The sequence below is a fragment of the Misgurnus anguillicaudatus genome, chromosome 25 (assembly GCF_027580225.2).
Source record: "Misgurnus anguillicaudatus chromosome 25, ASM2758022v2, whole genome shotgun sequence".
In the NCBI taxonomy this organism is placed as follows: Eukaryota; Metazoa; Chordata; class Actinopteri; order Cypriniformes; family Cobitidae; genus Misgurnus; species Misgurnus anguillicaudatus.
Window position 1 is genome coordinate 197,741 of NC_073361.2, and position 24,538 is coordinate 222,278.

A 24,538-nucleotide genomic window follows, 5' to 3' on the forward strand; every position below is an offset into this window, starting at 1 on the left:
ATGTTTGACATCATTTGAAACTGTGAAGGGTGTTCTTTAATTTGTGTACATTCACAATAACAACAAATCTTTGTGTTTTTATCAAATAAAGAAAAATAAATATGGTGCACATTCAGACATTTCTGTCTCCGCCAGCTGTCTCTCAAAACACATTACAAAAATCAATTTAATCTCTGTGAATACTCATCAAACAAACATGATACACATATTCAAAGAAAGCCTGAAATGTCTACTTTTAAACAAACTAATTTTGTTATAAATATTACCTGTTTATATAATCTGTATTGAAGTAAAGAGGGTACAGTTTTCCTCCCTGCTGAAAAAACAATTAAACCATTGCAGAAAATTCTAATGGTTTCCATTAAAATACCAATAGGAACCATTAGCTTTTACCATTAAAACCACTACACTGTAGTGTGTTATGGGCCATATTCCATTAGAACCAATACATAGAACCAATATAACCAATGCATACCATTAGGGGCCAACAAAGACCAAGACCCTAGACCTTTTGGGCCATATTCCATTAAAACCCATACAATTCCCAATAAAACCTATAGAATTTCTGTGATGGTGTCCATAGACCCTTTTAAAGTTGGTAAACATTGTGGACTGCATTTGGTAAATGGACTGCATTTATATAGCGCTTTTAACTCATTCACCGCCAGCCTTTTTGAGAAAAGTTGCCCACCTGCATTTTTGTGATTTTAACAAAAGTTTCACAAAATTCCTTGCAGGAAAAATTATCTTCTATAAATATATAAACATACAAATTATATCAAATTAAAGAACACACCCTCTGCTTTCAAACAAACAACAAACAAACAAACAAACAAACAAAATGGGGAAAAAACTTTCATTATATATTTACTTTTTCCACTTAATTTGACCACTGATATATGGATATTTCTCTTCAAAAATACAACATTTTGAGCAAAAAGCTTAAAAAAATGTGTTTTTGTAAAGGAATTTATGTTAGAGATCAGACTCAGAATGACTATCAAAGATAAAGGCAGTTCAAATAATTCATCAAATCATTTTAACTTCCGTTTTTGATAAATTGGCGGTTTGGCGCCATCTAGTGGATAAAAGGGGTATTACACTTTCACCTTGAAATTCGTCCAGAAAGGCACATTTGTTAGTTAAATATTAACTCATAATTGACGAGATAACTCGTCAATGGCGGTGAATGAGTTAACAGACCTATGGCCATCCAAAGCGCTTTACAATTAGCCTCACATTCACCCGTTCACTCACACATTCATACACCGACGGCGGTGTCAACCATGCAAGGTGCCAGCCAGCTCGTTGGGAGCGGCTGGGGTTAGGTGTCTTGCTCAAGGACATTGTGACGTATTTGTGTGGGCGGGGCTTAGCTGGAGGCAAAAGGAGCCGCAGAGGCAATGTTGACAAGCTTAAGATAGCACGTTTTAGGAGGGATTTATTAAACATGGATGCAGAAGCAGTTTTGGAAGTGTCTGAATATGTACAGTCACTGATTCTGCAGGACCGTGACAGGTATTTTTGTAAATTAACTCTTGCGATTTTAACCAGGTTTTAGATATTTCCTAGACAACATATGAATTACTTTCAGGTGGTTTGGGTAATTTTGTCTAGGCTTACTGTCTTATGTAACCTATCGCTGGGCTAACCATGATTAGCAATGTGGATTATTTTAAGAAATTCAAACGATGGCATACACATCTATCGCTGTATGCTTGTTTAACATTTCAGCTAAACAATAGCGCATTTGGTGACTTTTCACCTTTAAAACAGAAACTTGCTGATTTGTACTAGATAAAACCAACACAACAGTACATATGCTCAGATTATTTTACCTGATATGAAGTGTGCACTGCAAACACAAGCATTATTTATGATCGTCTCCGTCTAGTCCGTACGCCATATTGCATTCAACCACAATTGTCTTCTTGATTTCTGTGAAGAAATGTCTGCCGGGATCCGGTAAAACTTTATTTTTGAACCAAAAGTGCTGTTCCTTCTAATCTGGCAGCCAAAAACACAACAAGATGACATTTCAAAGTCAAAAACTCAAACTTTTAGCGCGCCGGCTATGAGTTCCTACTTATTTTTTGCCTCCAGCTAGAGCGGTGACGTTACAGCAGTGGTTCTCAATCCTGGTCCTGGAGCCCCACTGCTCTGCACATTTTGTATGTTTCCCTTGTTTAACACAGCTAATTTAAATCATCAGTTCATTAGCAGAGATCTCATTGTCTGTCAGGTAAGAGAGACATACAAAATGTGCAGAGCAGTGGGGCTCCAGGACCAGGATTGAGAACCACTGCGTTACAGTGACGTGGGCGATTAAGGGGTCTATTGTTTTTTTTAGCAGGGCTGGCTAAGCTTATTATCTCTAATGCGGTCACGCCCACAGGCAATACCCGCTATTCACTTGATAATGAATAGACAAACAGTTCAAATAGTGAAAAAGAAAGCATAAAGTTGTATCAGATTTTAAAACTTTACTTTGTGTTTGGATGATAAACTTTATACACACATGCGAGGAAGATCTTCAGTTATGTCTGGACAATGAGGAACAGCAAAGAAGCGGTCATCTTTAACGTTACCTAAAAAGAACATTGGAAGACGCATGGGGGGAGGATAATATTCCTGAAGTAATTCATTTATCCTCATTTATATTTGCTATCATGTAATATGCTTATGGCTTGTGGAGTTCAGCCTGCATGTGTGACTTCGTCAGAAAGCAGGCTTAGGATTGAGAAACTTTTGCATTGTTTACAAACGAGGATGCGTGTACTCGCGTAATGGTGGATAATTCTCTGCATGCCGTGCGGTTAAGACACAGTAATTCACTTTTGTATCCTTTGTGGCAACTTTCAATAAGGCTGCACTGCAGGATCTTTTAAGTGTGTGCTGTAATATGATTCCATAAAACTGTTTACATGCAATCCAATTGTTTAGTTGCGAGTAGATTTGAGTACTCGCACACATGCACATGATCGCATATGTGCTGTGTTTTAAAACCGTTTATATGCGCTTACAGAAACACACGCATTAAAACATTTTCAAAAACAGAAGCTATACAATCAGTCAATGGGCATCTGAAACAGTCATCTGAAAACAGCTTTTTATAGACTATTTTGCAGGATGTAAACAACACTATTACAGAAACACTTCCTGTTTCAGTTTGTAAGTTTACTTTTTTCTTTATCTCTATATCTTAAAGAGGTTTGTTTAACTTTTTGATTCAGTTCTATGTTCTCTTGGTTATATTTTATCTCAACGTTTATGTAGTGTTAAAAAACTGAAACATGATGAAGTGCTATCTGGACCAGTGCATATTGTACATTTTGCAAAATGGTATATAACTAACCACTGCAGATCTTCATCTGAGATGTTCTGGGTGTAGTTTATGTACATTGTACATGATAGTTTATCTGAGTTTAGTGTTATCAGTGATATTTACCCATCAGTTATGTATGTATGCTTATGTGGTATTTCTTACAGGTCTGCATCACTCTCATCAGTACAAAACTATAAAGTGGAAAGACATATTCACACTTTTTGGACTTAACTTAAGTTACATGGTAACATGAGCCACATGAAGTTTAAGTTTCTTAGCATTACTTGTACCATGATGTATTTGTATCTTCAGGAACTGTTTGACACCGTTTGCACTAGGTGGCATACATGCACTTTTTAGTATTGACCTATGTGTTTAATCTAGTCCAATGTTGCATTGTTCATGTTTTTAGCATAGACAAAATAAGACTTATTTTACTAATTACAGATAAAAAGTATTTTGTACTTTATTGTACACTATTTTGTTAAACTAAAAGCATAAGGTTTTCTCTTGAAGTCTCCCCACATCCATTATTTTGTCACAACATTCTCTCACTGATCCATTAAGGAGTTGGGTCTCCTCAGGTGTGAATCACATCAATATTCATTACCATTGACCCTCCCTTGCATATTGCCTTTACACAGCAAAAAGTGTCTTACAAAATTAAATCAATGTATTGTTTCATGTGAATGAGTGGGTAAAATGGCTTTTACATATTTTTGTAGCAAATTCTCAACTCTACAAGAGTAGAGAACTTTATTGTTTGTGAAATGTCAAATGTTTAGTATGTGTTCCTTGGCCTTATTTCAGCAACTTTTTCTTTTTTTTACTAACCACGCATAAACATAATTTACTTAAAAATACAAACATGTACATACATTTTACTTACATATTATTGTAGCACAGTTTGTGCTGAATACAGTGTTATGTGATATTAGCCATTAATATGTCTTAAAGCAACTGAAAAAAGACCAAATGTAACAGCATGTCAGAACCTCTGCCAGTGTCCTAAAATGGTTGGACCCCAGAGGGTTAAAGACTGCCATTCTCTCGTGTCACGGCGGGTGCGTCTTTTTAAAGATATAATTTCGTACGTGCAGTTCCGGATGTGGTAGACACATGGGTTCCTTTGGATGGCCATGATCTCTGTCTCTCGTGTGCACGCTGAGGCTGCGTTTGTTGAGGGTTCATACTCCTAACGAGAGTATGACCCTCTTGAATTTGCGGCCTCCGGGAACGTTACCCCCTTCTGTTGCTGAGCCCCGTTAAAGGTGTGGTGGCAAATCTCCGGAGGACAATCTCCTTATAACAGTGTTGAACCGGTCTAATGACCGGTAGCTATCAGCACCCTGATCCAGAGCCAGCTGGGGTACAGATAGATCTGGTGGGGCGTTTTCTACATTGCCCTTGGATTCTGTCGGTCCTCACCAGGATTCCATGTCTGTCTCAATATCTATTTCGAACTCCGACTCGGACTGCACCCTCCTTTGGGTGGGGTTGTGGTTCCATGTTCAATCCGAGATGACAGTCAAGTTCGCTCGGGCTGTGGCAGCGTTTGGTTCAAAGTGGTCTCAATTGCCATTTCCCCAGCCATTCCGCCTCAATGATTGGTACTCTGGTCTGCAAGTTCAGCGCAGTCTTAACCTCCCGTACCTTTCTTTCCCAAGGTTAATGATGGTTGAAGCGGTCGTGGAGAACCCGTTTTCCTCTCAGAACAAAAGGTTCAGCCATCACCTTTCACCTCTCTTGACGTTGAGGCCACTAAAGGGTTACGCTCCTCCTAAACGACTCTCGCGGACATGAAGGAGGTAGACAAGAAACATCTCCTAAATGGTCTGATTACATTAACCAGCCATTTCAGCATCATCCAACAGCTCTCAGCCACCCTAGAGCTTGCTGAGAGAGTCCTGCTATTGCATTTCTCGTTCCTCCAACCCCTCAAGAGTAGGCTTGGGAATCGAGAATCGATTGGAACCGGGACTAGCTTTGCGATTTTCCCGGAATCGTTCAAAAGTTTAAAATTCAATTCCTAGTTTCGATTCACAGTCCGCCGACCGGATAAAGAAACCACTGAACACCAATGAAGAAGAGTCTGTTTCGTGCATAGGAGGGTGCACGTCGAACGTAATAAAGCACCTCGTTCATTGAGTAGAAATAAATGTGTGCCCCGTCTTTGACGCGCTGCGCCGACCGTCCTCCGCTGCCTCTTCCTCTGTCTATGACCCCCAGCTTGGCACTGCAGTGACTGCACTGCAGTCCGTATCAAGTAAGTAAAACAATATATACAATGAGGGCTCGCTAAATTTCAAAATCCCTGGTAGAAAAAAGAAACGCTAAAACAATGTTAGTCTCTGAAAACAAAAGGACTTATTATTTTTTAATTACTTGAGTTCGCGCTTTTTGCTGAGTACAAGCACAAGCGCGTACTTGTGAAGAGCGGCCCCAGGATGCAGAGGAGCGCGCATCTCAGACGTGAACACGAAAGGAATAATGGGTTTAATTATGCTTTCAGTTTCACTTCTTGTTACGTGAGGATAGTAATGATTGAACAAGACGCCGCCGTACATACTACCTAACAAAATCTGAGAGAATGCAAAAACATTAAAATATTTTTCCTATGATAGCCCGCACAGGCAGAGCGAAGATGCATTTTGATAACCCGACAGGAATTCGCAATAGCCCCGGGACGTCGGGCTAGCGACTTTGCGAGCCCTGAAAAGAATGCCTTGCACCAACATTGAGCTAACAAATTAGCCCATGTATATTTTCATAGACAATTTATGAGCTCAGAGTGCGAATCTTAGTTAGCCCATCAGTGGGAGCACGGTAACATGTTCAAGTACCTGCAGCAGCATCATACACTCTTGTGTTTTCATGAGGTTTTTAAAAATTAAGCTCTCTTGAGGAAAGTGTACCCCTTTAAAAATATATTCATAATTTATAATATTTATATTCTAGTTCATAGATTTGATATTTATATTGTTGAAAACAGCCATGTGAGAAATGAATAGTAAAGTTCATAAAAAGTCAAAAGTTTATCAAATTAAAATTGATGGAGAAGGTCAGACTATTTCCTTCAGAAAGACCATTGGTTAGCTAGCTCATTTAAAATATCTTAAACATTTTTGACCCTGCCTCTTAAAAGAATCGGAATCGAGAATCGATAGTAACCGGAATTGAAACAAGGAATCGGAATTGGAATCGGAATCGTTCAAATTCAAACGATACCCAACCCTACTCAAGAGCATGGCAGCTTTAGGAACCTGCCGTAAGCTGTTTGCCCTGCCCGCCCAGTTCGCTATGAGAGGTGGAAAATTAAATCTAAGTGGCCCTGGGTTGGGCGACCTGGAGATGGAGGGGATCACTCTCAGATATAGTAAAGACACCCCCCTCCCGTGGAGGGCCCCACGGGGTATCCTTGGTTTTCCTTACTTTTCTCTTTCACCGGCTTTTTGAACCAGTACACATTAAAACCGCACAAGAACAAACTCCGGTGCTATCTGTCTTCAGAGGTATTAGGGAGCCACTGACAGGCACAAAACCCTACGTCCTCCCCTTCCTCCATCGCCAGCGGGTGTGTCACAATAGCCAGGTCTCTCAATGGAGTGTCTCCAGCTTAGCAACCCATCAGCAGAGTCAGGTGAGTGTTACTTTACACAACACCACCGTTGGTGTGCTCACATAGAGCGCATCGGCCACCACAACTGCTCTGCTCACCGCGAGTACACTGATCGTGCCATTAGTCCCTCTCGTTTGATGTCTGGGAGCTTGGAAAGAGCTTCCCAGCCCGTCACGTTGGCTTTTGGCACGATTCATCTCGACTATGCGATTCAATTTGCTTAGCACCCCCCAAATTTGTGGGCATTTGCTACACTACAGTGAGAGCTTCCGATGCGCATATACTCCATGCCAATATCGCTGTCCTACTGGGGAAAGGACGTGATCAAGCCGATCCTTCCAGCCAAGATGAGGTCTGGGGTTTACAGCCCTTACTTCATTGAACCCAAGAAAACCTGTGGGTTCCAACTGATCCTGGACCTGCGTTCGCTAAATCGTGCACTTCACAAGTTGCCATTCATGATGCTGACACACAAAAGCATATTTTAATGCATTTGTCCAAACAATTGGTTTGCAGCCATCTCTTTTCTCAGTATGCAACTAGACTCAGTTGATTTAACTGCACGTCTAACAGAAGCGCATGTACAGTCCATCCTGACTTGTCTCAAAGACCATTTCAGATGCTCCTAGATCTTGTGGCTGCAACAGCGCTGTGACACTGCTCAGTTTGCTCCATATGAGACCGTTTCAGCGTTGGCTTCACGAGCGTGGCTCACCGGCGTGCATTGGATAATGATTACACTGACAAGCCGTCTCACTTTCACTCCGTGGTCAGACCCGTCATTCCGCAGAGCAGGGGTATCACTGAGACAGGTCTCCAGGCATGCCAATGTGTGCACAGATGCCTCCAACATGGGGTGGGAAGCCACGTACGATGGTTTTGCAGTTTCGGGTGTCTGTACAGCTCCAAATATGCACTGGCACATAAACTGCCTCGAGTTGTTGGCCGTATATCTTGCTCTCCTCTGCTTCAGCAAGCTTTGAGACAAAGATGTACTAGTTCATACCGACAACATTGCGACGGTTGCGTATATCAATCGCCAAGGCGGTTTACGCTCTCGTCACTTGCCGGATCTTGCCCATCGCTTCTTTATCTGGAGTCATAAGAACCTTAGGTCTCTTTGTGCCATTCACATTCTGTGCTCGCTTAATACAGTGCCAAATGCGCTTTCACAAGCATCGCGCCTCTGCGAGTGGCGAATCCATCCTCAGTCGGTTCAGCTTTGGAGATTTGGAGACATTTCGGCAGAGCACAGGTAGATATGTTTGCTTCCTCAGAGACACACATTGTCGCCTGTTTTATGCACTTACCAGAGGAACACTCGATGTGGATGCACTGGCCCACAGCTAACCTCAGGGTCTGTGCAAATATGCGTTTCCCCCAGTGAGTCTTATTGCACAGACATTATGCAAAGTCAGGGACGAAGAGGAGCACATTCTGCTTGTTGCTCCGTATTGGACGACAAAGAATTGGTTTCCAAAACTCTTGCTCCTCCCGACAGCCCCACCCTGGGAGATTCCCCTGAGGAAGAACCTTCTTTCTCAAGGAGGGGGCACATTATGGCACCCACCCCTCCCAACCTGTGTAATCCCCATGTGTGGTCTTTGGATGAGATGCAGAGGTTCTAAGTGATTTACCACAAGCAGTATCTAACACTATATATGCAGCGCGAGGTCCATCTACAGATGTGGCCTTTAAAAATGCGCGTTTTCTCCCGCGGCATTTGCCAATTTGTCTCACGGAGTCTCGCAGAATTCTGCAAGTGCTTTTGTGGGGGCTTACTTTCCCTTTTCTCTTAATGTGTTTCGCTTCACAGAATATCCACCAGGTGGTGCATAAAAGTTAATATGCTTTGTCATTGCGGTTGTTTCCAGAAGTAAATAAGAGCATTGCTGAATATTTAACATTGCTATTATAACAGCAAAGTGACGTCAACCCCTTCTTGCCAGCATAACAGCGCATCCAACTAATAAGACTAAAGTGCAACAGAGAGCCTTACAAAAATTAACCAGGGTTTTATTGTGGTAAAAGTGTAGTAATCATGTTTTTTTGTGTATTGATTACTATCGGCAAAACTGGGTTTAATACCCTAACCATGGTTTACACTAACTAAGGTTTTTGTGAACCATGGTTGTAAAACGCATGGTTATTTTGTTGTTACCATGGTTTTACTACAGTAACCATGTTTTTTTTAATTGTAGTAAAACCATGGTTAATTTTCGAGTAGGGGTGGCACGGTTCATGAAAAAAATCCGAACCGTTCGGTTCGCTTGTCTCGGTTCGGAGCGCGTGTGTGCCGCACGGTTCATGGCATGCGCAATGTAGCCTCATGCCCTGTATGTGACCTCAGATAGCGTGTTTCCCTTTCGTGCGAAAGAAGAGGTGACTTGTTTGGAGTTTAAGTACTGCAGGTTATGTTATGTGTAGAAACGGCAAGTGGGAGAGAAAAGGAAGTCTGCCCGCAGTTGGAGGATGCGCCAGCGTCGTATAAGTTTGGTGTGTGGAATTTTTTTTTATTTCATGTTACCTTTGATTACAGCGGAAATAAAACAATAGATAGAACTGCAGTCTATGAGTTGAATGTGTTCGAACAGCGACAGCCTTCTGTCCGACCATTTATCTAATCTGAGGTACTGAACACAATGTTTTACGTCTTTTCGTATTCAGCGCTATTTTTAGCCTTTCATTGATAAAACTAAAGCGGCTGATTTCTGCGTAGTTTCATTTTGCTACCGTGTGAAAGTTGCGCGATCTTATTTCAGAAATTGCCCCTCAAAGTAATCAGGACAGAAGTAGTCAAAAGAGGACTAAAGAGACGGATTTAACCCTCTGGGGTCCGACCATTTTGGGACACTGTCAGAGGTTCTGACATGCTCTTACATTTGGTCTTTTTTCAGTTGCTTTAAAACATAATAATGGCAAGTATCTCATACCACTGCGTTCAGCACAAACTGGGCTAAAATATTATGTGAGCTACATGTATGTACATGTTTGTATTTTTGAGAGAAAAATGTTTATGTGTGGTTTTTAAAAAAGCTAATTTTTCAAGTCACTGACATAAGTCCACAAAACCCATACTAAACATGTTTTAACAAGACTTTTCTAAACAGAATCTAGTAGTCTAGAGTTTTTTCTTTAAAATGATGTGAAAATCATCCTGCCTTCTTATTCACATAAAACAATGTATTGATTTAGAAATTGTAAGACACTTTTTGTTTAGAGGGGCCGTATGCGAGAAGGATTGATTGACAGCTAGCAAACAAAGGCTTGCATAATGAGCAGCATAATGAGCCTTTAGGCAGGAATCTGAGAGTGAACTACAGTAAAGAATGTGAGGACAAATATATACATGTTTGTTTATTAAGTTAACAATATAATCAAAATAGAAATGATGGTCAGTAGGACATTTTCAGTTTATTTGGAAACATACCCTATTCAAAAACTTTGTATAAACTAAGAAACTGATACACAACAGAGCTGTAAACTTCATGTGGCTCATGTTACCATATAACTTTATTAGTTTTGTATTGATGAGAGAGATGCAGACCTCTAAGAGAGTTATAAACAGCTGTTAGCATAAATTGTCCACAGAAATACCCTTACATATATAACTGATGGGTAAATGTCACTGATAATACATTCATATAAACTATCTTGTGAATTAACTAAATCTCAGATAAACATCTGCAGCGATTAGTTATATAAAAAGCTGTTTTCAGATGACTGTTTTCAGATGCCCATCCCCTTATCGTCTAGCTTCTGTTTTAAACACGTTTCTGTAAGCGCGTATGAACTTTAAAAACACATTGCATATGGCGCGTCCATGTGCGCGAGCTCGCGTCTCCGTGTAACGCGGCGCTCATAAAAACGGTGTCGCGTGTAAAGCGCAATGTATGGAATTGCCTTGCATGTAAACAATATGGAATCATTTTACAGCAAATCCCGCAGTGCAGCATTTACTCAAAGTTGCCATGAAGGATACAAAAGTGAATAACTGTGTCTAACGCTGTAAAACATGTAAAAGATATCCGCCATTACGGGAGGTCACGCGGATTTGTTTGTAAATAAGCATGTAAACATGGAATCATATTACAGCACACACTTAAAAGATACAGCAGTTCAGGCTTACTGAAAGTTTCCATGAAGGATATAAGTGAATAACTGTGTTTAACACTGTTACAGCATGCAACAGTGAAATCCGCCATTACGTGAGATTGCGTCCGTTTGTAAACAATGCGAAAGTTTTTCAATCCAAAGCGTGCAGTCTGCTGAGGTTGCTTACTGTATGTAGGCTGAACTGCACAAGCCATGAGCATATTAAGTTACATGATAGCAAATATAAATGGTATAAATCAGGGGTGTCCAATCCTGCTCCTGGCGATCAACTATCCTGCAGAGTTCAGGTCCAACTCTAATCAAACACACCTGCCTTCAATTTTCAAGTAATCTTGAAGTCCTTGATTAGCTGCTTCAGGTGTATTTGATTTGGGTTGGAGCTGAACTTTGGGCGTGACCGAATTAAAGATAATGAAGTCAGCCAGGAAAAACGGTACTCTCTTTACTTCAATGCAGATTACATAAACAGGCATTATTTGTTTTCGATTATATTTAGCTAGTTTAAAAGTAGACATTTCATGCTTTCTTTGGATATGTGTATCATGTTTGTGTGACGAGTATTTGCGGAGTTTCAATTGATTTTTGTAACGTGTTTTGAGAGACAGCTGGCGGAGACAGAAATGTCTGGATGGACACCCTGTTTATTTTCTTTATTTGACAAAAACACAAAGATCTGTTGTTATTGTGAATGAACTCATATTAAAGAAGACCCTTTACCGTTTCAAATGATGTCAAACACGTAAGTGTATGATTATTAATGATGGAGTATTTTAAGTTGATTCTACCATAAGGAGAAAACACATCAAAACGCGGCGCCGCGTTTTTGGACCCCAGGGGGTTAAATATTACAGGTGTAAACGTTATGTTTCTCTCTTGTCCACATATACTCTCTGCAGTATTTAAGCAGCCTCTCAGTGATAAATCTAAGAGCTACACTGAAGTTGGCATTTTGATAAATGCAAGTTATATTTGTGTGCTAAAAATGCACACAAAGTTCATGTAGATGGCAATACACATTCTCTTTTTTGCCAAATAAATGAAAAGCATGTTGAAATCATCAATGTCTTCCCTCGTGCTGTATCAAAATCTCATCTGGCTTTCCTCAGGGATGGTCCCAATAATGTGCTTAAAGTCAAATTCAGTTTGTGCATGATTACATGATACAAGTAAGCAATAAGGTACGAGAGGCTGTGCTGCATCGTGAACAAGCAACGGCCGAAGGGCGTTGTTAGGCACGACGCGAAGCGAAGTGCCTGCAACCCCCCCAGCCGCTACTTATTCACGACACAGCACTTGCCTCGAGTACCTTACCGCTTTTATAAAACGGTTACCACACAATATTAAAGTAAAAAAAATATTAGTGCAACTTTCATGAAAAAATAGTCCCTGACTGCGAACAACAACATGAAAGCTCAAGTAAAAACAACAAACTGTTCTCAGACTTTGTCTCATTATATGTTAATGTGTTGCTAAAGGTGTTGCTAAGGGCGCAGTTATATTAAATAGAACCATTGGGTGAAGCGGTCATAGCAGTGTTTTATCGTGAATAAAGCACACCTATTGACCAATCAGAATCAAGGATTGGAACTAACCGTTTTATAACTTTTTTTAATACTGTATCCTAAATGATGGATAATTAATACATTAATAAGATAATACATTTCTGGAGTGTTAAAAATTAAAAGAAAAAATAACAACAAAAACCGTACTGAACCGAGAACTGTGACCATAGAACCGTGATACGAACCGAACCGAGGGTTTTGTGAACCGTGCCACCCTTAGAATTTAGTGTGAGCCTAATACACGTGACTCTATTTACAATGAATATCTTAATTATTTTGATACCGTTTCAATGTTTGTTCATAATATTTATAATTATGTTCGTTTTTCTAAAAGTATCAATATTTTAAAGAGATTAATGTGGTATAAAAAGACATATTTTAAAGTAAAAATGTAAACCTTTAAAAAATCTTTCAGCAGTAATTCCTACATGAAATGAAACGTTGGAGTCTTGGCTTTAAATGTGTATACGTTTTACTTTTCGAATGTATTGTAACAGGAAGTAATTAACCATCAAAGACACTCTGACACAATGTGACAACCAACCCCATCGCTTGGATTTCAGTGATAAATTGGGATCTGAAAAGATAATGTGTAACTTTTTAGTTTTTTAAGATAGAAACTGAAAATAAGTTTTAATATGAATCCACCCCTATGATAGTCGTTATTAATGCCCCTTATGTTTAAACAATGGGATTAAAGTGGGTGATCAGTTACTTGAATAGGCTTTATGCCCACAGGCACTATGAACTTCAGCCAGCTCCTTGTTTCCTGTCTGCCATTATTGGACAAACTGATTAATCCAGGTGTGTCTGATTATTGTTGTTGGGATTACTGAGGTCAGGCACACCTGGACTAATCAGCCCGTCCAACAATGGCAGACAGGAAACAAGAAGCCGGCTGAAGTTCAGGAAGTAGTGCAGCTGGGCATAAAGCCCATTGTCTACTGTGTTGAGAAATAAAATGAAATAATTTTTAGCGTTAAAACCTCTTTATTTAATGCTTTATTTTATTTTAACAGCAAACAAAAACAAACAAACAATCAGACAAACAGTCTAAAAAGGTCTACATGTCCAATATTCTTATGTGACAACCAACCCCGCAAGCTATGTGACAACCATCCCCAACTGACTTCTCGACAAACATGCTAAGCTAGCTGCCACACGGCTTTAACTTGATCGCTAAAAGATGACTCAAAATAAAGCTACTACTTTTAGCTTTTTAATGAGTGTTTTGTTTTTTGTAATGACTAATATCCTAAAAACAACACCAACATGAAAATTTACTCTGACCCATAAAAAAAAATTGTCTCCTAACCTCAATGTTTTGTGTCTGCTCAGCAAAATTTCAAGTGCAAATGAGTAAGCTATTAACTCTTTCACCGCCAGCATTTTTTAAAAAAGTTGCCAGCCAGCGCCAGCGTTTTTCATGATTTTCACCAAAGTTTAATGCCTTCCAGAAAATGTTCTTCTTCAGATATATAAACATACAATATACCAAATGAAAGAACAGACCCTCTGCTTTCAAACAAAAAAAAACCGTTTCATCCTACCTTGAGTAGTTCTTTTGTAATCAGCTTTTGAATATGGGTAGGTTTCTGCAAAAAAACCACATTTTGAGCAAAAAGCAGCGATAATTCCATGTTTGTGACGGACTTTTCAAAGAGATCCCATTCAGAGCGATCTTTAAAACAGACACGGACATGCAGCAGCTTGCCATAGGGCAATACTTCCGAGTTTAAAAAGTTGCAGAAGGGCCACCTGGTGGATAATAGCGGTATTGCGGAAAGACGGAAATATTCATCATTGGCGGGGAAGCGTTTTCTCTTAATTGACGAGATATCTCAACAATGGCGGGGAAAGAGTTAAAGGCTAACAAATTGATATCAAAATTGTACCACAGTGCCATGTAGTATGTCTGGAATAAGCAGTGTGACAACCAACCCGTGAGACAACCAGCCCCGGTTTCCCCTACAATATGTACTTTGTGAAATGTGTGTGTAAATAATCAATTTAACAACATGTGGCTGTAGGCTATGGACAAATACGCTGCGTCTCCTTCCAGATTTCTTATCTCAGACGTTAGCATTTAACACTTTTAAAAACGTATTTATATAAAATCTAATTTATAAATTAAAACAAAGAGGAACTATATTTTATGGCGTAACAGCACCCTTGTGAGTACCTCGACTCGCCCGAAAAGTCCGCTCCCCTTCTCACTCTCATAATGGGAGAGGAAGGGTGTTACTGCGCCGAGTCGAAGCACCCCCAAAAGTGCCACCACGCCACAAAACACAGTTCCTCTCCTAAATCCGCCCAGAAAAGCGCTACGTTTTATTTTGTACCACCAAACTTGCTCGTATAACTACTCGTCTTAAATAGGAAAAACGTTGATGTGTTTGGTCGCTTCTGGCTTTGTCTCTGTTTGGTACCATGGAATGAATGGGGCTAGGCTGGGTGCTGTCGAGGTGTTGCAAGCGCGCTCCAGCGCTTACGTGCACGCACTAAGATGATAGAGGGATGTATCAACAATTCTTAGTTAAGGTAATAACATAGTTTAAAATTGAAAATGAGTAGACTATTTCTTTAATAGACGTCAAATATCAATTGATTTTTTCTCTTTTTATTAAAAACTGTCACAACAAACATCATGCAGGCTTCTACTACTTGGGTGACGGTTCATAAATCTGCCATTTTCTGAGGGTATCTGCATGGGTGGGATCCGGGCAGGTCTGCTTTTACTCCAGACCTTGACGCTTTGCGTTTTCGACTTTATATGGTGCGGCGCTGACTGATCGGCGTATTACATCAGATACCGTGAGAGCAAAGGTAAAGTCGGACCATTTTGTAACATTTTGACTTGCTCTCGCAGTACTTTGATGTCTTCGCTGCCGAACTGTGAAGGTACGCTAAACTATAAAGTGTCAGTACTGCAAGCACTGGTTTAGTTGCACCGTGTGTTGCTCTTTCACCATTGTGCAGCCGCGCACTCGCTCCGTAGTTTGTAGCTTGCGCTCCGGCTTCTGTAAACAATGGCCGTTTCACAATACCAAGTACGCCAAGTTCAGACTTGCGTCCTTTTGTAGTTCGGACATGCAAGTAATCTAATCAGTAAAAAGGATTACAAATAACAGACTTCATAATAAAGATAAATAAATTGATGAGACAAAAAAATGCCAGTTAGATAAGGGAATATTTTATGTTTGATCATCAGACACCGAAGGGCAGAGCTACGAAGCCCGCCTGGTCTCCCCTTGAAAAAAAGAAAACTAGAACAGCAAGACTTAATGCGGAGCTGCAAGAAATGACAAGTGGATGACATCAGAGTACCGCGAGAGCGATTGAAAACCAACCTGCTCCGCTTTATTTCTCGCGGTAGTCTGATGTCACCTGCTTGTCGGCTCTTGCGGCTGCGTAAAGTTGACCACACCTAAAAAACGTACGGCTCAACTCAACAGAAGTGCTCTGTGTATGCCTGCACCTCCTTTATTAATTGTATAGCAGGAAAAGTTATATCTTACTTCTCAGCGTGAGAAATGGCTTACTAGGTTTGGCGTGTGAGCGTGTAAACTGACAGAAATGCGTGTGTCTCACGGCGAATGCGTGGGACTTGAGAGCCCAGGTTATATCAACATATGTCAAATTAAGTTACCCCATATCCACTTCAATTTATACTTATAAACATTCATTTGAAATAACTTACAGCGTATGTAGTAGATTTGCTTAAATAGCATTTAAACAAAGGAACTGCAAGGGTAAGAATTAAAACCCCACACGCTGGTGAAAACTGAAAAAACGGTTTTCTTTTGATTCCCTGAGAGAAGATCGATTAGCATTGGGGGTTGGCAAAGAATTGGCAGACCTGGGGGTGGGTGGTTTTTAATTTCTTGACTCTGTGTCAATGGTAGCTGCTAAAACTAGCAGCTAAACCATGTGCAATTAATTACACTCTGGAATGATCTTCCTTCATGTCGTTTTATTTATACACTGTAAAAAATATTTTTTGAATTTGTAAGTAAAGTTAGCATTAAATATGTTTTACAAACTCTTGGATGTTTGTGATTATCATCATTCAGAAAAGTGGTGCTTGTGTTTAGACTTGTGTATTACGTGATTAAATCAGGAAGATAACATTGGTTTCTTTTCAGTGTAGAACAGTTTGTCAACAAAATGCAAAATAGTATATTTATAAACATCGCTAAAACAAAGTGAAATAAAACAAAAAAGTAATAAAGTTAAAGCTGCTGATAATTTTGTTTACATTTACTAGCATTTGTGAAAATTGTTTCCTAGCTTTTTTTAAGTACCTAAATCCTACTCCAATTTATTTCAGTGTAGGTTTCTCATTTCCATCAGCTTTCTTTTGCTTTTCAAAGGGCTGTCTACCTTTGCTACCGCCAGTGCTTTAAAGGAACAGTATGTAAGAAATGTATATCAATTAATCATAAAATGACCCTGATATGTCACTAGGCATTCAGAAATCATTTTCATTTCAAATAATTATATCACTGACAACAGTGATCCGGCCAGGATATTGTCATTTAAAAAGTGGAGTTGCAGCCCTCAACTGATGTTTATGTTGTCATGTTGTGTATTGGCCACCAGTTGTGTGATTGCAGTACCAGTTTTAGCCACAAGTTTTGTGATTGCAATACCAGTTTTGGCCACAATCCTACATACTGTTCCTTTAAGTGGGCCGGTAGGCGCCAGTACTCAGTACCGCTACTTCCAAATATAGCTCTTGAGTGTACCACCACCTCTCCATGCGCCCAGAACGTGCTTTTAGCATACCGGAACGCTCATTTGGACATCTGTTTAAATCAGATGTTTAATTTAATCATTTGGCTGCGCCCTTCGCACGCTTACTAATTCGTCCCACCGAGAGTAGAGACTACATTACCCATACACCCTGGAGTTTTACAAGTTAAAAGCGCATGCGTCACTTTTGCTGCTGTCAATAGGCTTGTTAAACCTCATGCGGCGCCGCAGGAATCGTCAGCCAAATGAAATCAAAGTTTCGCGAGAGCGAAACGAAATAAGATTTCTTGAATCATTCTCACGGTACTTTGACGTCAACCGGCTGTCGGTTCTTGTGACGCCGCATGAAGTCGAACAAGCCGAGTGTTAACAACGTGGTCTGGAGAGTTGTGTGAAACGTGCAACCATAGCTGCTTGGTTAAAATGAAAATATACTTAACTCATTCACCGCCAGCCTTTTTGAGAAAAGTTGCCCACCTGCATTTTTGTGATTTTAACAAAAGTTTCACAAAATTCCTTGCAGGAAAAATTATTTTCTATAAATATATAAACATACAAATTATATCAAATTAAAGAACACACCCTTTGCTTTCAAACAAACAATAAACAAACAAACAAACAAACAAAATGGGGAAAAAATTTTTCATTATATATTTACTTTTTCTACTTTATTTAACCACTGATATATGGATGTTTATCTTAAAAAATACAACATTTTGAGCAAAAAGCTTAAAAAATTGCGTTTTTGTAAAGAAATTTATGTTAGAGATCAGACTCAGAATGACTATCAAACATAAAGACAGTTAAAATAAATCATTAAATCTTTTTAACTTCCGTTTTTGATCTATTCGGTTTGGCGCCATCTGGTGCATAAAAGCGGTATTACACTTTCACTTTGAAATTCGTCCAGAAAGGCATATTTATTAGTTAAATATGAACTCATAAATGACGAGATAACTCGTCAATGGCGGTGAATGAGTTAATATAAATGGAGTACTCAATCCAATTAAGAGGGGGAAAATCTTATCAAAATTAAAGAAAGATAGAATTCAGATAGCCAAACTCATCAGGTGTGAAAAAGGTGACAAAGACACAAGCGCTCATATATATATATATATAAATTTAAATCAAATTTGAACCTGTTAGCATAGTTAATGCAACATCAATTACTAACATCAATTACTGTAATTACATAAACAAGAATTAATGAATGCTTATATACAATATAATGTTCATTTTTTGTTCATAATGCATTTAATAATGTGAACAAATACAACCTTTTTGTAAAGTGTTTGTTAAACATGTTTATAATGTCCTCAGTTGTTCTGTGTTGTGCATGTGAGTGGTCACAAGAGGGCACCAAAGTGTAAGCTATGTAAAACGCGTTTGCGTTAATGTTTGTCCCCTGTGTGTTACGGTAGATCAGTGTGTGTGTGTGTGTGTGTTCATCTCTGCATGTATGTAGAGCTGCTCTGACCGTGAGAATGATGTGTCAACAGCAGCAAGTTAATAAATATACTTAAAGATTAATCTCCATCATCATTTACTTCCGAATGCATCGCAAGCTGCATCAGCAGTGTAGCACAACTCAACAGTGTTACAGAAATTTGTATTTTTATTATTATTTAGTAGTACACATAAACATAATTCAGGGTTTGTTCTGATCACAGTCATAGCTCTAATAAAACAGTATATGAATATAAACCCTGAACGAGCAACTCGAATCAAACTTGTGTACAATTCGACGTACAAATCTTATTAAAGGTAGAAAAGTGATTTAGTTAAGAGCAGTAAGAGATTTTTTCTCAATGCTGTTTGATTAACAACAGTGACAGACAGGAGTAAAACTAGGTAACTTCCCCTTTTAGACTGAAGTCTGGATCTAATATATTGTTAACACATGCGTTTTCTGTTTTAGTTGTTTACATTATCTTAAGACCTAAATGTTCGTGTTTATGAGGATACTTGCAAAAGATGGGAATTTTGACGCGTGTATGCATTTAAGGCTAATACAACGGCAAAATACTCACGAGCTTAATGAGAAGCGGATGCGCGGCTTGCACGCTCCTCTTAAACAGAAACAGGTATATAGCGCATATAGCACTGTTGTTTGTGTTTCAACGGCTTAAAATCACTTAACTTAAAACTGCGATGCGTGAACAAATGTTAAGCTTTATGACCACGCGCACAGCAACGTAATGTGGGCGCGTAACCTCAAATGAGAAAATACTATGAGTTAAGTGTGTGCACTAAATCTGCAGACTGCTTAAACTTCGGCAGCAAATGAGGGGGATATAAATTGTAAAACAACCCGCCAAACTGGCTAGTATTTGACATCGTTACCACAATAGCTGGACATGATTTTCATAATTTCATTTACTGCTACAATGTCGCAGACCCCCCTCACCCCTCATTTTCAAAAACTCATCGGATCTAGACGAATCACAAGAATGACCTATTTTGGATCAAAAACGGCGAATTTTTTTTAATAGCCATATCCTCATATGAGAAGAAAATGAAGGGAATAAAACTTAAAAAACTAGAGGATGATTTGAAGAGACTACAGAAAGAACATGCAAAGTCTCTCAAAGATGACGATAAACATAAGATAAAAAAATAAATAAATAAATAGATGAAATAAATACTCAGGAAATTAAAAAAAGCTTATTTTTACAAAACAACAATACTATGAGGTAGGTGGAAAATCACTGAAACTTCTAGCATATAAATTACGAAAACAACCAGCGCATAGAACTATACACAAAATAAGAAACTCTGCAACAAATGAAATAGAAACTAGTCTGGAAAAAATCAAGCAATGTTTCCTAAAATACTATAAAACATTATATTCCCAGCCACAGAATAGTAACGACAATCAAATCGATACCTTTTTGGCCCAGATCAACCTCCCACAGATCATTGATGAACAAAATGAAAAATTAATATCTAAAATAACAGAAGAAGAAATTCAATTAGCAATCAGGAGAATGAAAGGGGGGAAGTCCCCAGGGACAGACGGCTTTTCCACAGAATGGTACAAAGCAATGCAAGATCAACTAATTCCAATATTATTAAAAACATATAATTGGGTGTTGGAAAAAAAAACACCCCCCCCCCTCATGGAAGGAGGCAATGATCTCGATCATACCGAAAGAGGGGAAAGACAAACTGTGGGGACTGTGGGAATTACCGCCCCGTAAGTCTTTTAAACAATGATAATAAACTATTCACCTCCATATTATCTAAAAGAATAGAACTGATATACAAGAATGAATACATAAGGACCAGACTGGCTTTGTCAGACAAAGACAGACCCAAGACAACATCAGGAAAACATTGCACGTTATGAGACAAATCACACAACAGAAATTGGAGACACTGATAATAAGTTTAGACCCAGAGAAGGCTTTCGACTCTGTGAGGTGGTCATTTCTTTATAAGGTACTTTCAAAATTTGGCTTCCATACAACAATAATTGACACATTTTCAGCTCTATACAATAAACCAACAGCTAGAATAAAAATCAATGGAGATCTAACAAATCCATTTATCCTTGAAAGAGGAGCTTCTCCTCTTTGCCCTTTTTATAGAACCCATGAGTCAACTAATTAGGCAGAGATCAGATATAAAGGGGGTAACAATGAAATCTGGAGAGCAGAAACTGGCCTTATTTGCTGACGATTTATTGTTAAGTATAACTCAACCTACTCAGACACTTCCAAAACTGATGAAATTATTAGAAGAATTTGTTCATATTTCGGGTTATAAAATTAACATCAACAAAACTCAAATATTAAAATTCAATTATGATCCACCAGCCTCGATAAAGAACGCATACAAATGGAAATGGGATGCAGAATCTATTAAATATTTGGGTGTTCTATTACCTAGGGACCTAACAAGACTGTACGATATCAACTATGGCCCATTAAATTCAAAGATAAAGTCTAATATTCATAGATGGAATGTTATTCCCTTTTTGAGTTTAAGTTCCCGCATAGAGTCCATCAGGATGAATATTCTTCCACGGATGCTATATCTTTTTCAATGTCTGCCAACCAAAATACCATCTAAGCAGTTTTTAGAATGGGACAGACTAATAGCAAGATATTTGTGGCAAGGGAAAATTTAATTTAAGACACTGCAATTAAGAAAAGAGAAAGGCGGAATGGAACTTCCTTGCCTACAGGACTACTATTATGCTGCCCAACTGAGACCCTTAGTATGCCTCTGCTCACCAACATACACCGCAGCATGGAAAGAAATAGAAAGTACGATGCTAAATGGAATTCCAATAACAGCTCTAATCAGCGATAACAAATTACTGGAAGAACAAGCCATCTTGAATGATTCTATAACAGGCAGCTTTCTGAAGTCCTGGCAGGCAATAGTCAAAATCTGAAGATTAGGAGAAGCATCTAAAATTATGAGATGGTGTGCCTATGACTCAGACTTTGCACCAAACAGAATTGATGACAGATTTAAGATATGGATCTCAAAAGGCTTAACTACTTATCATTCATTTACTCACAGAGGAGAATTCAAGAGTTTCGAAACCTTACAGAAAGACTATCGACTGGGAAAAGATGATTTTATTAGATACCCGTTTAGATACCTGCAAGTGAGAGATTACTTTAACAAAAATCTTAAAGGGGTGTTAGGAACAAGTGAGCCAAGGTTTTTGGAAGTGTTCTTATCATTAACTAAACCCAGACCGTGCAACAAAATCATCTCAAAATTATATAATGCTATACAACTATCTAAACAAGACAATACAGATTACATAAGGAAGAAGTGGGAAAAGGAAGTAAACAAGATAATCACACAGGAGAGCTGGGGGGAAATATGCCAGCTACAATGGTTATCAACCGTGTCAATCTCATGGCAGGAGCTCTGCTGGAAAAACATTGTGAGATATTTTATCACACCCATTCAGAAACGATACCAAGGTAGCGGAGATGCTTGTTGGAGACTCTGTGGTTCTAATGGAGCCAATCACTTCCATATTTTTTGGGACTGCCAGACATTAAGACCTTACTGGGAAGAGATCCATAAACACATTAACAGTGTATTTAATGTAAATATTCCATGTAATTTCGAAACTGTGTATTTGGGTAATCTAGAATTTGAAACATGGAACATTAACGATAAAAGACTACTGGCAATACTAATGGCAGCCAGTAAGAAGTCTGTTACGAGGAAATGGTTAAAAGTAGACCCACCCACCATTGATGAATGGGTTGAAATTGTTTACGAGATTTATATTATGGAAAAAATATCCTTTTCCCTCAAAGTTGAAAAAGAAAAGTTTTATAAGATCTGGTCTAAATGGACTGAGTATGTTAAACCAATTAGATCTGATTTCATTTGACTATACCTGTGTTTTGTGTAGGCCTGCCCTCTTTTTATTTTATGATTTTAATTACTTGAAGGGATGCGCTTCCCGGTTCTATTCTACTTTGTTATAGTTCCCAACTGGAAAAATATTGGTCTGTAAAAGGAAATTTCAGAAAGGCAATATTGATAAATTCATCTGAAATATTTGTATTCATCCCTACCTATGTACTTGAACAACTAAAGTTGTACCTAAAGTATGTGATGGGAATTTGCCTTTTCAATAAAAAGATAATTTTAAAATAAATAAATAAATAAATGGAATACATGCATTCAGTAACAGGAAAATATTATGTGGTTATGAAAGAGAATGACTAAACCTATCGCTGTGAATGTATAATATCATAATATACTGAACAAGAGTGCACCTATAATCAGGGCTGGACTGGGATAACTTTTTTATATACATAGAATCACATATACCACCCATCTTTGTGCTGTTAATAATGATTAAGTAGAAAAGTATAAGAGCTCACATGTGACATAAGAATAATACTTCGCAAGCACAGTAAAACATAAAAATCTGCTATCCAGTGTCCACAATATGTAAACTAACCATTCTGACCTCCTTATAATAACACTAATATGATACATTTTAAAATGTAGTCTTGTGGCAGAACCACGAGTCCTATTTCAGTGCGTGCAGAATTATTAGGTACAGTGGGGCAAAAAAGTATTTAGTCAGACACCAATTGTGCAGTTTTCCCATCTAAAAAGATGAGGCCTGTGATTTACATCATAGGTACACTTCAACTATGAGAGACAAAATGAGAAAAAATCCCAAAATTCACATTATGTGATTTTTAAATAATTTATTTGCAAATTATGGTGGAAAATAAGTACTTGGTCACCTACAAAAATGCAAGACTTCTGGCTCTCATAGACCCGTAACAACTTTTTCAAGAGGCTCGTCAGTCCTCCACATGTTGCCTTAATTAATGGCACCTGCTTGAACTCGTTATCAGTATAAAAGACACCTGTCCACAATCTCACAGTCAGACTCCAAATTCCACTATGGCCAGACCAAAGAGCTGTCAAAGCACACCAGAAAAAAAATTGTAGATCTGCACCAGGCTGAGAAGACAGCAGGACTGGGCCGCCTGTGAGTGCCTTAAAATGGGGATGGGCTAATAGCAGCACCCACTGCTCATTGAGAAGAGAGAATCACGTGCTTTCACCTCAGTCTCCAAAAGTCTCTAACCACGCCAAAAAAGATTGCTAGATTTGTCACTAATTTGAAATAAAGTGACAAATTATGGGAATTATGCGGGTCTATGCTGGTTTGATGCTGGTTTAGCTGGTGGTCACCAGCATACCAGCACCAAAACACAACATATGCTGGTCCTGCTGGTATGCTGTTTTTTTCAGCAGGGAAGTTACTAAATCTAGCGACAAGGTCACCAACTTGGCAACACTACTTAGACTTTACTTAGACTATTTCCTGGACTGACTGTGCATGTGCTTGTGTATGAACTCTGCCTCTGGTTAGCTAACGAACGCTGTTAGTAACGCATCTTATTTATAACGCCATTATTATTCCCATCACTGGATACAACAATGCCATTTTCTAAATATAAACAATCTATAGTATGACTGGACATCTTTGCATTTACGGAGCTCAAAATCCAGGAAATTGAAAGAAATGTTCAAAACACTAGGAGGAAGTTTTCCGGACAAGGTTTAGAGTAATCCAGGACTAGGCTTCAGTTATATTCGGACATTTTAGTAGTTCTTACAAACAAACCTTACAAAGAAACATTACTGATG

The 24,538-nt window shown here is 38.8% G+C and overlaps 1 protein-coding gene across 4 annotated transcripts in view; it reads right to left on the reverse strand.

Moving 5' to 3' along the window:
• Positions 1–24,538, reverse strand: part of cdh19 (cadherin 19, type 2) — a 177,317-nt gene that overhangs the window by 34,745 nt on the left and 118,034 nt on the right. The gene's annotated exons all lie outside the window — the stretch shown is intronic.